Source organism: Epinephelus fuscoguttatus, linkage group LG15 (genome assembly GCF_011397635.1).
Source record: "Epinephelus fuscoguttatus linkage group LG15, E.fuscoguttatus.final_Chr_v1".
Classification (NCBI taxonomy): Eukaryota; Metazoa; Chordata; class Actinopteri; order Perciformes; family Serranidae; genus Epinephelus; species Epinephelus fuscoguttatus.
In genome coordinates, this window is record NC_064766.1 from 10,956,777 (window position 1) to 10,970,709 (window position 13,933).

The following is a 13,933-nucleotide window of genomic DNA, read 5'->3' on the forward strand; positions in this document are numbered from 1 at the left end:
CGCCCAAAGTTATTCTACATTAGTCCAGCATGGACAAATCAGACACTGGCTTTAGACAGGGCAATTTATGTTTTCACGTCAGCCACCATAATTCTCCTACATGTGTGGCACATGGGAGAATTATGCAACCTCACCACTAGATGTCACTAAATTCTACACAATGGACCTTTAACATTTATGTGTATGGATTTCACAACATTTATGTAGCTTCAGATGTGCTGGTAGGTGTATTTTATTTTACTTCGGACAGAGCCAGGCTAACCGTCTTCTTCTGCTTCCAGTCTTTATTAATCTGGAAATCCAGATGCCCCTAGCAAATTCAAATTTGCACTGCACAGGAATCTGGCCCTGACGAGCAGAGCCTGTTGAATCTCAAATCAGACCAATCAGATCAGTCTATCTGACAGAGGCGGGCTCTGGGCACGCGTAATGTGATGTCAATAGCACTGCGCCCTAAGAATCTAAAAGTAAACAGCCAAGATGGCAGCTGCCGTAGGACTGCGTCCATTCAGTTTATCTTTGGAAGAAACGCCAAACCAACTACACTTATCTTTTTCCTTGAGAGAGGAACAGAAGACTGCCCTAGAAGCCTTCATTTCCAGGAAGGACATTTTGGGCCAGACTCAAAATCTTCCTAGATTTGAGTCTGGATTTCCAGGCTAAGTCTTTTTGCTAAGCTAACAGAAACACACTGATCTTCTCATTTCACTCTTGGAACTAAAGCAAATAAACATATTTCTCAAAATGCTTGAGAGTTTCAAATAAAGAGCTTTGAAACAAGTCTTCTTCTTTTAAAGTTTGAAGACAAAATAAAGAAAACTGGAAAATTGAATTATAAAGAAAAATAGTAAATTGTTTCCTTCAGTGGGCAGTGAGCCAAACTCAAACAGTTATGATTGTATTTCCCTGTGTTGTCAAATCCTCTGACATGATTTCAGAGTTATCCTGAATGGGATTAAATATGATAGTATTCACAAACCCAAAGGTCTCCATGTAATATTCAGTGCAGCTGAATCTTACAGCTTGATCAGATGAAATTCTGTGCAGGTTTAAAATGGCTGGCAGAGATCCTTGAAGAGAAGGGTGTGATGTGCCCATTTGTTGTCGGGGTAAAGGTCAACAAAAGGTCAAAAACACAGGAAATGAATTTGACTTTCATTTGAATTGATTTGTTTGAACTTCCTCCATGGTGGCAAGGTAAAGTGTTGGTTCAGATGACTGACAGCGGCCTGATAGTTGCAAGTTTGGCTGCGAACTTAGACACACGTCTCGACTTTTGTCGGCTGAGGCAGAGTGACAGCTCACCCTCCCCGACCCCTCTGGTTGTTACCGTAACAACTCTCTCCGCCAGTGACCCCTGATCCCTGGAGACGTCAAGCCTCTACCGGCCACCACTTGCCCCTGTGGACTGTCAGTCTTATCAACCTTACCCTTCAGTTATACACACAAACACACATAAACACACACACACACCATTGCGTCCCCTCAGAGCTCTCTCAGACACAATCTCACCACATTCAAGTGACGGGTAGAGGACACATCAGAAAGAATAAATAAAAAAAACTAGAATTACTGTCAAGCGGTTTTATGCCTCCGCAAACCAGTTAATTTGCCCTTACATTTAAATACATGTCTGTAAAAGCATGGATGCTTCACACACATCTTCCCCTCAACAGGACAGAAGATCTATACAAACAGCACAGTTTCAAGATGGGGTCCTGAAGTTAGTGTCACAGGTTCAGTATCTGACCAAATTTCTCTCCTTCTGTTCCTGAGTTATGATGTTGAGTAATGGTCACAAAAATGTCTTTGCAGAACATTATGTCAAAGTAAAGCTGACCTTTTACTTTTTGGATGTAAAATGTCACAATGTGTTAGTTTGTGAGGTCATACCTACCTTGATCTTCAACCACCAAATTCTAATCAGTTCATTCTTGAGTCCAAGTGGATGTTTGTGCCAAATTTGAGGAAACTTCACCATGGCCTTCTTGAGATATTGCATTCACAAGAATGAGAGAGACCCATGGTCACAGTGACCTTGACCCTTGACCACCGAATTCTAATTAGTTCATTGTTAAGTCTATGTGGATGTTTGTCAAATGTGTCAATTTTGAAAAAATTCCCTCAAGGGGATCTGGAGATATCACATTCACGAAAATGAGACAGATACAAGGTCACATTGACCTTTGACCTATGACCACCAAAACTAATCAGTTCATCCTTGAGAGCAAGAGAACATTTGTGCACAATTTGAAAGGGCAGGCAAAGGGATATCGCGTTCACAAGAATATGACGGACGTAAGTTTGGCGGGACCGTCGGACAACCTGAAAATATAATGCCTCCGGCCAAGATTATTGCAGGCACGGAGTAATAAAAACACTCCGAGTGTTCTGGCGGTATAAAGATTACTTGTGCTAGAGTTGTGTATGCCCAGCCAACCAAAAAGCTGGGGTCTTATTTTATTTGGCAGGAATTAGATCCTTTATAAAATGTTTTACCACATTATGTTTAATCAGGAATAACAGAACAGAAAAGCAAAGGGCTTACGGCTGATTCGTCGTTTTGTTGAAAGGCTACATCAACACAAGGAGGTGTGAGGTCACACTAATATGCATACATCTGTCTTAACAAGTTTGAGATTACCCTGAAATTTCAACTGAAAGTATGAGGATTTTTTCTTTTTTTTTAATGTTTAAAGCTACACTTCTGGCCACTTGGGAGCAGTGGAAACAAGTTGTGAACATGAATGTATGAGATCTGCATACCAGACCCCAAGATGGGACCTATTCAGTCCAGTGAAAGTTGCTTGTCTGGCTCATACGCCGAAAAAGTTTCTGGCTTCTCAGTTTACTTGTGGCCCACTGAATATGAGCAATAGTGTTTCTCCTGCTGGCCCCACCTTTGAGTTCCCACTCGACCTACAGACTTTATATTTTGATGATGTCACAAAAATTTAAATCACTTTTCTTGGTTAAAGGAAAGTTTTACAAATATAAAGCTTCCAAGGATCGAAAATTCATATTAAGGTCATAACTGAGCTTGTTTGCATTCTGAGTTGTCCCGTCAGCAGTTTTAAGGATGTATCTGTTATAATGGTGGATAGAGTGGTGTTACTGTTCAACTCATGAAGTCTCTGTCTTTTAGCTCTGTTTTTAGTCTCTATCAGTTTATGAAGGAAATATCTTCCTATTCCGCTGCTAAATGCTTCACTTTCTGCAGGTTTAAGGGTGGACAAAATGAGAAGTTACACTGATACAATAACCCATGCTAGTTAATTTTCATAGTAGTGATTCTTGTACGCCCAGGAACACACTTTTTTTCAGAAAAATGGATGAAATAAAGAAGTCTTAAGCACATGTAACAGTATATTTTTCTGTTTTGTAGTTGTACTGCCAACAAAGCTATCTAGGGGGATTTCACAGCCAGTAAATTACTTCACCATCTAAAGACTCATCAAGGAACAGTATCAAGCAGTAGCGTCGCCTGGCCTGGGCATCCGGGGCTTTAGCCCCGAACGTTTATTCTTAAGCCCCGGATAATTCAACTTCAGAAGAAATAATGATAACTGTACATTAACGAGCCACTAAAGAAGTTGTAGTTTTCCATTTTCAGTGAATGCAACACAGGATGACATCGAGACTGGTTAATCAGAGAGAGGGGTTGCGCGAAGCATCCGTGTTTTATTGGCTGATTGCTCTTCCGGTATCTAAACCGTTGGCGCGCTGGAGGGAGACGTTTTAGCAACAACACGAAAGATCATGGATATAAGACGTTTTTTCAAAAACAAGGAGGCTGACTCGGCTGAGGCTCACGTCTCCGGGGAGCCGTTACCAGAAACAGGTAAATGAATAATTTAAATTCTGTTTATTCCTTCAAAATTATGTGAAACGTGTAGTGTTAGGGGGGCGTGCCGGCGGAGCTGCGGGACAGTCCTCCCCGGTGATAGACGCTCTTAGGCGGGCTGAAAATCCCTGAATGCTCGGTAAGGCTGGCGACTTTTCCCACACATAAATTCAGTGATATTTTTCTCACATAAGTTACCAGAGATACCGCACACAACTAGGTAACTGTTGTTATGTCATTCTAACGTTGCTGTGTGGGTTGAAGTGTTGGCCTTTTTCTTTTTATTGTGAAAGCTGAGCTTTCACAATAAAACTCCCGAGGACTTCCGAAGGGCTGACGAGCGCTGCCGAGCACCTCTATCTCATTTTGCCTGCATGTATACAGTTATTCATGTAGATATTTGTCAATGTTGTTATTGATTAGGCTACTCATATATTGTTGCAACATTTAAACTCTTTACTACCATCTCTTGTATTTCATAATTAAAACAATATAATTGAGCCCAGTGAGTGCCACTTTAGCAAGGAAGGAAAAATAAAATACCAAAAATTAAACTGACTCATGTAATGTGCATTTTTTGGGGAAAATATGGCTCCTGATATAGTCTGTAGGCATCATCACTCAACTTTTTCACATGGTCTGGTGTTAAAAAAAAAAAGCAAACTAAAAATCGCAAATCATGTAACCTCTAACATTTTTTAAAAATTGAGGGGGAATATGACTTGGCTTCAGTCAAAATATTTACAAAATATTTATTTTTTTGGCTTTAATTCCTGTGTTATCTATAAGTGCATCATCCTGTTTCTATCAATGTAATATAATTTTATTTTGACACATTTTGAAGTACATGTTGGCAGTATTTGGCTGTAGACAAGACGCAATAAGGCTCAAGAAAGCATAGAGCTTTTTTCCCAGGTAGGATCCCCTAGACTTCCCTATAAGGTTCTGGGCTCAGCCCCCAATGTTCTCAGTCCCAAGAAACGCCCCTGGTATCAAGATTTGGAGCCAATTTTATATAGTGGCCAAATGTGGCATTACATCTTCAGAGTCTAACATGATGCCATGGTGCCCCAAAAGACTTATTACCGTCTGTAAATCAGTGAATACAACTTTTTGGAGCATCACAAGACCCGTGAAATGACTTGTATCACTATCAGGATTTGATCCATTCAGTCTCAGACATTTGGACAGTATAGAAGAGCTGCATGATCACATCATTTTTATCCCCATTTAGTTAGCAGTGTCCAGGTAGCCAGAATTAGGAGCCGTTTAATAATGAACTGCCGAGGTAACTACATCTGTGGAGAAACGACAGAGACTGGCAGGTTGTCAAGGAGTCAGAGACGTCTAGAATCTGCCACCTCCACCTGCCTACGTCATGGAAATGATGCATCATTCATGAAAGACACTTATCACATCCTGTCCTCTGTCATTACATTCTGTCAGTTCACATCAGTGTAAGCCAACACAGAGATAGAGCTGTATGTCTTGTGAGTGTGTGGAGTCTTAAGTGTAGGAAAGACTATTACATCTCAAAAGTAGAAAACAGAAAACAGCATTTTGCCTAATTTCACTGTACTACAATGCACCATCTTGGGGCATTGAGAGGTTGTATAACTTTCAGACAGTGTCAGTGTGAATGTTATATCAGTTAAGTGTTGTTTTTTTCGGAGCTACATGGAAAATCATTTTTGATCATTAAAAATAAAGTATGTTTTCAAATACAGTGGGTTTTCTTAAAAGCAGATAACTTCTTGATCTTTGGAAAGAGCAGAGGCATGTGGAAAGCCTATTTTCATTTGGACTGGACTTACATTTAAGGTATATAAATACCCAGTTCTATAGTTTTTACCCATTTAATTGTCACAAATGTATCAGAGTTTAGCATATTTGACTTAATTTTGCATATGTGACTTAATTTTACTTGTATAATGTTTGTACAGATCCACGAGACAACAGTATTAACGAACTAGCATAGACTGTTACAATAATGAAGGTAACTGTGATGTCACCCATTTTTACAGTCTATGCCTTCAATGTATGCTGTGATAAGCTTCAGACCCCAAAGCTGAGAGCAAGCCATAATAAGCAGGAAAAGACAGTATATTATATCTCAGATAACTATACAATTATCAGGAATCATCAGATAACTATACAAGCTCAGCAGGTACCAAGATGTAAGCCTATTTATTGATGAAATATTTAAAATTTCTCAGAGGCCATACCAGCAATTTGTGACAGTTCATAGCATCATTACAGTGGTGCCATCAGCTGTGTGCTTGTTGATTTGCAAAACAGCTGGTCAATACAGGCAGGTGCTGGCAAATGTCAAGCTCAAGGTGCATCATAGAAATGCACAGATGCAGACCAGGCGTATACATAGCTTTGAGAGTTCACTTCTGCTGGCAATTTGGACCAAACCACCCAACAGTTGATCACTGGTTTGCTATTTCCACTTTTGCCAGAGCAGAAAGGAGAATATGTGGCTACATTTAAACAGAGGCTTATTACTGTAAATTGTGTCTAGATTTTCCTTAGATGAAAGACTTGACAAAACTAAATGAGGCCATAGCTTATAGATGTAAATCCAATTCAATTGAATAAACGCCTGTGGTGCTGAAAAGCTGCTGGTGGAATAAAAGAAAATCAAATGACTTAAAGTTGTGTTTTTGAGCTTCTGTAATTAGATGGGTTTGTAAACCAGAACTTTAGTCTGAGTTTTAGTGAATCGGCGACCATGATGTTTCGATGAAAGTCGCTGGTGAACAGATGCTTATCACTGACAGATGGAGACACCAGATGGCTGAAGGTGTCTGACTCTTTGAGCTTACTGATCTGTTTCTCACAGATTCACCAACTGCTCATTAAAAAACTGTACTGTCTGACATGTTCAGTGAAGAAAGTGAGTGAGGAAATGATATTATGCATGAAGCATAAAGCAGACAGTAGGAGGACAGTGTGTCTTTACTGGGTTAACAGTGTCAGAGCCATCGCCCTTTTTAATTATAGTGCATTCAATTTTATGTCGTGTAAAGCTCAATTATGATCCTACATACACACAAACAAAGCAGCCAAGGTGTTCAAGTGTTTCACGAAAGATGAGACATGAAGGTAAACAAGTATCTGCAGATGTCAGTGGGTCAACAGTTCTGCAACCAAATATTTAATATTATGACTTTTTAAAATCATGGTTTTAATTTAAGCAATACTAGTGCAGTGGTTGTTCAAAACGTGCCCATTTGTAACAGGCCGATTGCTTGGCTTTTGCTATTGCTGCTTCCAAACAATTTCATGGGTCATGAGCTATACATCAAATTAAGTTATTTTGACAAAGGTTCAGGACAAAGACCACGCTTCTCTCTCCTACTAATTCAAATCACCTGCACCTTGCTAATTCAGCCATCTGTGCCTCATCAATTCAACCACCTGCCATAACCTATATAGGCATGTCCAACCCTTTCTCCTCTGTTTGTCTCACTTCTCATGACACTTCCCCCTAAATCCTATTCTTCTCCTCACGTCCTTCTCAGCAGGACAGCAAAGTCAAAGTGGCTCAGCCACCAGCACAGTCGCCTAACAACAAGATGGTCCTTGATATGAAACATGGAGGGATTACCCAGCACGGAGCTCATCAAGACATGTTCTCCACTCTGAGTCTCGACCCCAGCCTCACCACGACCCCACCTATCCCCAAGAGTTCAACCTCTCTTCATCCCCCTCCTTGACCTCCACCCATAATCATGCCATCATACTCGAAACAACCTTCCCATTTATCCCCTGGCAAATGACTCCCTTGTATCCCTCCCCTTGACCCCCATCATCCCATCGAACTTGATTCTCTTTCCACCTTGCCTGATCCTCCAGTCATCCAATAAAACTTTTCTTTACATATGGTGTGGTCTTTGTTAGGGAGCCCCCTATCAATGCAATATTTTATGGCTTCAGTGGAGTCAAACTGTGGCTATTTGTAGGAACACGTTAATTCCAAAAGTTACATTGGCAATGCTGGAAATGTAAGAGTTTGTTACATCTGCGGCTTGTCTGTTTTCATCTGTTGTTGAATGTACTGTAGTGAGTGATGGAGAGCGAGCTGTACTCAATTCTCTAACAGTTAATAGGGGTCCGCTATCAGTACACTACACAGTGCCGGCTGTTCTCATGCACTGTTCGTAGGTTTTCCTATGAAAGCAATGCAACAAAATCTGTACATACCCCATGTTATTATGAAGCAGTGATTTGTGTATAAGCCACACAGTTGGAAAGGCTGCAATCATATGACCACTGCACTGAAGTGAGTAAAGAAGGAAGTGGTCCCTTAGGGAGGCAAGTTGAGGTGGTGAATGTGTCCCAAAATTCATTCCGTTCATTTGTGACATTCCCCCGTGACTTTCCTCAGGAGGCTGGTGTTTGAAACTGTGGGAACTTTGAGTGAACTCTGAGTCATTTTATGGTACATTGTGACCATGTTTTTTTTCTTAGCCTAACCATAGTAACTTTCCTTATCTAAAGCAAACCTTCCGGACTTTATATTAAGTACGAAATGTCATTTGTGAGCTACTAATTCATAGAATATCATACTAACCACAAGTGTATGAGGATATGTTGAACAGTGTGTACTTCTGTAGTAAGGCACAACTAACAAATATGTCCCATAGAGCTCAAGAGCTCACACTCGACGCTGCACTTACTTTGGTCCTCAGCAATAAACCCGACAAGTGCGAAGTCGATTGGATAAATGGTTGTGAGGAAAATCAAAGGACAGACATATAGACAGACAGACAGACTGAGACTCCTTCTATTTTACATGTTTTAGTATCCCTTTATTACATCTACATCTTCATTGTCTTTTTTGCTTTTTTTGGTTTTATTTCAGTGAGGTTTTAACTGAGAGGAAGCCTCTCTTTTGCAGGAGCGCCCTGATCACATTCCCACAGTGACACACATACACACCTGGAAGCTGCCCAGTGCAACCCTAGTCTGATCTGCTGGCCTCTGAGCAGCTCCATTGGAGGCAATTGGAGTTAGGGGCCTCGCCCAAGGGCACCTCAGTGGTGGTAATAAAGAAGGAGCAGGTGCTATTTTTTCACTTTCCCCACACACATTTATTCTACCAGTTCTGGGATTGAACCTCCCGAGGTCCTCTTTACCCAACACTGTTTCATTTCAAATCCAGTGTCATAAAATAGGGAGAAGTAAAGATGCTGACAGTTTGTCAGACATTTGTCTGACAACAGCGTAGGAGGTTGCTTTTTGTTTGACACGCTTAGGCATACTCTGTGCCTCGATGTACCTTAGTTATGTAACTACAATGTCTAAGAAACAGGATTGTGTTCACATCTGCTTTAACACTTTGTTTGACATGCATGGAAGTGTATTATGTTTGTTCTTTCACTTTCATCATGTTATTTCTCTCACTTTGTGATGTTTGCAGCCTACACAGGCTGGGCTCCTTTTGGTGCATGACACTTTGAAAAATAGATTACTTTACCTACAATGGGTGCAGGAACAGTCTGTCAGACAGCTCTAAGGAACTCTCAAACGTTAATAAAGATTTCAGTCACACCTCTCCTGTCTCTTCTCAGACGCCACAGTCTGTCTACCACAGCTATCACAGAGGCAATTGGGTAGTTCAGTGGTGAACAACACGATCTTTCGAAGAAGAAGGAGAGAAAATAGAAGAAGAAGAGGAAGACTGCTGGAAAGTGGCGAAAAGGATTTTAACAGCACTTCAAACTCTTGCATGTTTTCACACATATGCACACCTTGCCAAACACTGTGGAAAGTAGACAAGGCTGTCAGGTTGACGGTTTAGGAAAGTTAGATAGTTTGGGCAATGCAGCACCCCTTGTCCAAAAATTAAATGAGCTTTTCATCACTTTCACTTCAAGTCATGTACATCAAGTTTGGTTAGGTTTTCAAATTTGGTTAGGTTTTCTTTCAGATCATACAAATCTTTTGATCTTTAAAGACCTCTGATCAGCACTTATTTATCTGAGGATATTAGGAGTCTTGAATGTTTGTCTTTAGTGGCCACGAGTTGTTTACTTTTGCTCTGATAGACTGATTCATCAGATGTTAGGTTATAGGCACTTTGCTAACTATGTGTAGAATATGATCTATAATGCAGCTGTGCATGCTTGTGGCATTACAATCACAATAGGCCCCCTTGTTTGCTCAGATGATGTCACGTAAATTATCAACTGACAGAACTGTCCCCTGACAAAAGTGCAAAAGAAGTGATTATTCTTGATGTTTAGTGATGATAATGAATGTCAGTTCGGCTCAAACAAACCCTGAGAAAAGGCAGAGATATGCTGCTGCTCTCCTGGTATCAGAGGGTTAATGGGTGGCTCAGTTCAGTCTGGATAAAAACTTAGACTCAAGCTTGTACTTCCAAAGTCTTCTGTGCTCAATGATATTAGCTGTCTTTAGCAGTCTTCCCTTGTCAGGAAGACAGTTAAGTGTACGGACTAACATTACCTTTGTCAAAACACATACCGTAAATATCATTGCCATTGATTCCCCTTTGATATAAGGATGATGGAGGTCACTCAACATATGAGTGATGCTCTGAACATGCTAAAGTTTCCTTTCATTGTTCTTCAACAACAATCCCACTCTGGAAAGGGTCCCACCATCTGCTGACTTGACTGGCCTGATCTAAAACCATCGTTTCAGGGGGACTTTAAACCAAAGATGCTGGGGTGGAGCAAAATCATCAGGTGCAGCAGATGGCTCTGTTCGTCCAGGAAGTGGTGCAGCAATGCTAAGTGCAAGTGCAAAGTAGTCATTACGCCAAGTAGACACAACACATTGGCAAACCGGTAGTCCCCTGTTGTTGTTTAGTGTTAAGTGTTTGTTTAGTGTACCCTGATTGCACAAAGTAATAATGCTTACACAGGGTTTATGGCCTGAATTCACTGTTATTTCATTCAAGCACTTTTGTCACTTTATTCAATAAAAAATAAAAAGAAAATAACAATTTTCCATATCAATAATTTGTGGTTTGAAGGCAAAAAAAGTAACACTTTTATGCGGTTATATTAATACCTGAAGCAGTTGTTTGATTAATTAAATTGCTGTTACAAATGAGAGAAGTAAGGCTAAGACATCTCAAGTTAAAATGTACATTAATTACAAATATACACATATGCGAATCTTAAAAGTTACGATTGAAATTTATCATCTTTCTTTTTACTTTTCTGTGTCTGGAAGTCAGCTGGTCATTTCTCTGATCAAACTAGACAGGGCCGTACGCAGGATTTTTGAAATACCGAGGTCATTTAGTCGTGGTGCACGTGGGGGGGTCAGAAATTTTTGTCAGTTATATATCAAAAGCCTTCAATCTGGTGTACTTTGACAGCCAAATTAAGAGGCTACATCTATAAAGAACTACACACATCATATTAGATTAATCCCATCTTATCATGTTTCTCTTCCCACTTCATACTATAGCGTAATTGCCTTTCACCAAACTTTGTTTGTGGGTATTTATAATTATGTTTGAACCACTTATTCTTTAGCAGGAAGTACTTCTCTTCATCTGTCAGTTGTCAGTTATATTAATTTTTATATCAATGAAAAAAACAAATCCGTGTGACTAAATTCTTACATTTTTACATGTATCTCAGCATAGCAAGTTGGAAGCTGACATATTCTGCCATATATGAAGAGGGGAGACTCTCTGGAATCTGGCAATATAAGAATCATGATGGTGGGACATTCTGTCACGTCACAGCTGTCCTAAACATGTGGTTTGTGCCAGGCGGACATGATTGCCAGTATTTTTTCATTATTGCAAGAAATTCCATTGACTCATTCACAAGTCAAAAATGTGTTTCATTTGAAATAAACCTGCAATATTTACATCTGAGATAATAGAAAAATAGTCAACCAAGTGCAATGATCTCCTCCAAGATAATAATGCCACTTTGCAGTAAAAAAAATTCTGGACATTTTCTTGTCGACATGATCTTGACTTACTTCTCTGTGCTCTGTGCTGCTCTTTGGCCTCACCTGAACGTTTTTTGTTGTTGTTTTTCAGTTTCAGTTATATATTGGGGGGACATTTTAGGCATGGGGGGGGGGACGTGTCCCCCTCAATGTATATGGTGACTACAGCCCTGTCACACATGCATAATTAGGCTACAGTTGTCTGGGTGTGCAAAGGTGAAGTGCGCTGGTCTTGTCATACAAAGTTTCATTGAGTGACAACTGGAGAATATGGAGATATTTGCATCTTGAAAGCCGGACTACAAATGTGGATAGACAGGGAGAAACACATGCAAGCCTGAGATGTGGTAAGATATGATATTCCTCACTATATGAAGTGACTGATAACAAGATCTGTATAATGGATTGTAAAGAAATTCGTCAGGTTTTTATTTTGTAGACAATTGATCTGTATTTATAGCATGATGGGATGACAGCACAATGATGTGTGTGGTATCCTCGGAAAGCTCTGGTCCTGCACTTTCATGTGATATGTGTGGCATTTCTGTGCGACCCTGCATTCATGAGTAATCCATCTAAGAATAATGTGTGTGCAAAGCTGTATGAAAGCTGCGTCGATCAAACAAGAGTACCAGAATTTTATTTTTTAAATAATTATTATAGAGAAGAGAGAGTCACTCAATCACCTTCCATCGGTCCTCCCACGTACTTTCACCGCACAGATGAAATGGTTTATTTTTATTTTCATTTTATTCATTCATTTAGGTCGCGAAAAAATACAGAGGTCATGACCTTGGTGTCCTCAATGGTAGTTACAGCCTTGAAACTAGACAAAACTAAAAGCTGTATTTACAAGCTGCTGGCACACTGGTGACTTTTTGTTTGATTGTTTGTTGAAATATAATCAAGACTAAATTCATATTTACTAAATTAAATGGTTTGAGCAACCTGTTTGACACTAAAGCTGAGGTTGTGTCATTGCAAACCTTTTAAAAAATGTCTGAAGGTTTCTGGTTTTTATCGTCTTCTCCTCTGTTTTACTACTGGCTGTTGAACAAACTGCAGTAAAGATTCTGTTTCACTGTCTGGAGGACTCTGGCTTCCACACATAGCAACCAGCGACATGAAGCCAAGTGCTCAGTCATAGCCTTAACACAGACCCCTCGCTCAGCGTGCCCTCCTCCTCCCAATTAGCGGTGTCTTCGCCTCAAGTTGCTCTGTCAGCTCCGATCAAGGCAGCCCGTCTTCTCTGAGATGACTGAACATCCAGCTCACCACCTCTAGGCTGGGCAGCCCCCAGGATGGAGCGACATGTAGAAAGGACATGAGAGAGGAAGAAGAAGGAAAGTGAGGGAAAATGAAGGAGCTGTACGCCTTGATATTGTTTTTTTTTATTATGTGATCCATCTCATGTCTCTGAGTGCTGGTAAGTCAAAAAGTGAGTGTGGCATCTCTTTCATTGGAATTACCTAAAGTTTAAAGCTCCTCATCTCTTTTGACTAGATGCCCAAATTAACTGTTCTGTTCATTACAGACAATTCAGAAAAGTAAATCATGGCTGAAAATAGGAAGTAAAGAAGGGGTGGGTGGCCCCTTCCTTACTTCCTATTTCCAGCCATAGACTGTATAAAATAATGGATGTAGTCACCGTGATGTCATTTTGAAGCCTCAAGTTTGGCATTTCGATCATCACCATCTCGGTGTTTTGGAGCCAGAAGTGACCATATTCGGATGAGAGAGTGGAGCTGTGGAGGAGCAAGGGGTGAATCTTATATGTGGTAGCCCACAGACAGTCTGTCACCCTCCCTCAACTTTGTGTCTTAATAAAATGTATTCAAATGCGCACTTAAAAGCAAGCATATCTCTGCGTAATAGCATCTTAATTATTTAGCAGTTAAAAAGACTGGATGAGGACATTTGTCAGATACCACTATGTAAAGAGGTGAAGCCACTGACACAGCCACTCTTCTCATTCTTAATGGCTTGATAGTAACCCCCTTGTTCATTCAGGAAGCCATCTTTTATTATCATTAAAAGAGCATGGCATCATTCAAGAGCAGGATGAAAAATGGGAAGCGAAGCAGTGACAATACACTACAGCTGGCAGGAGTACATCTGACTTCTTTTTTTTAAACA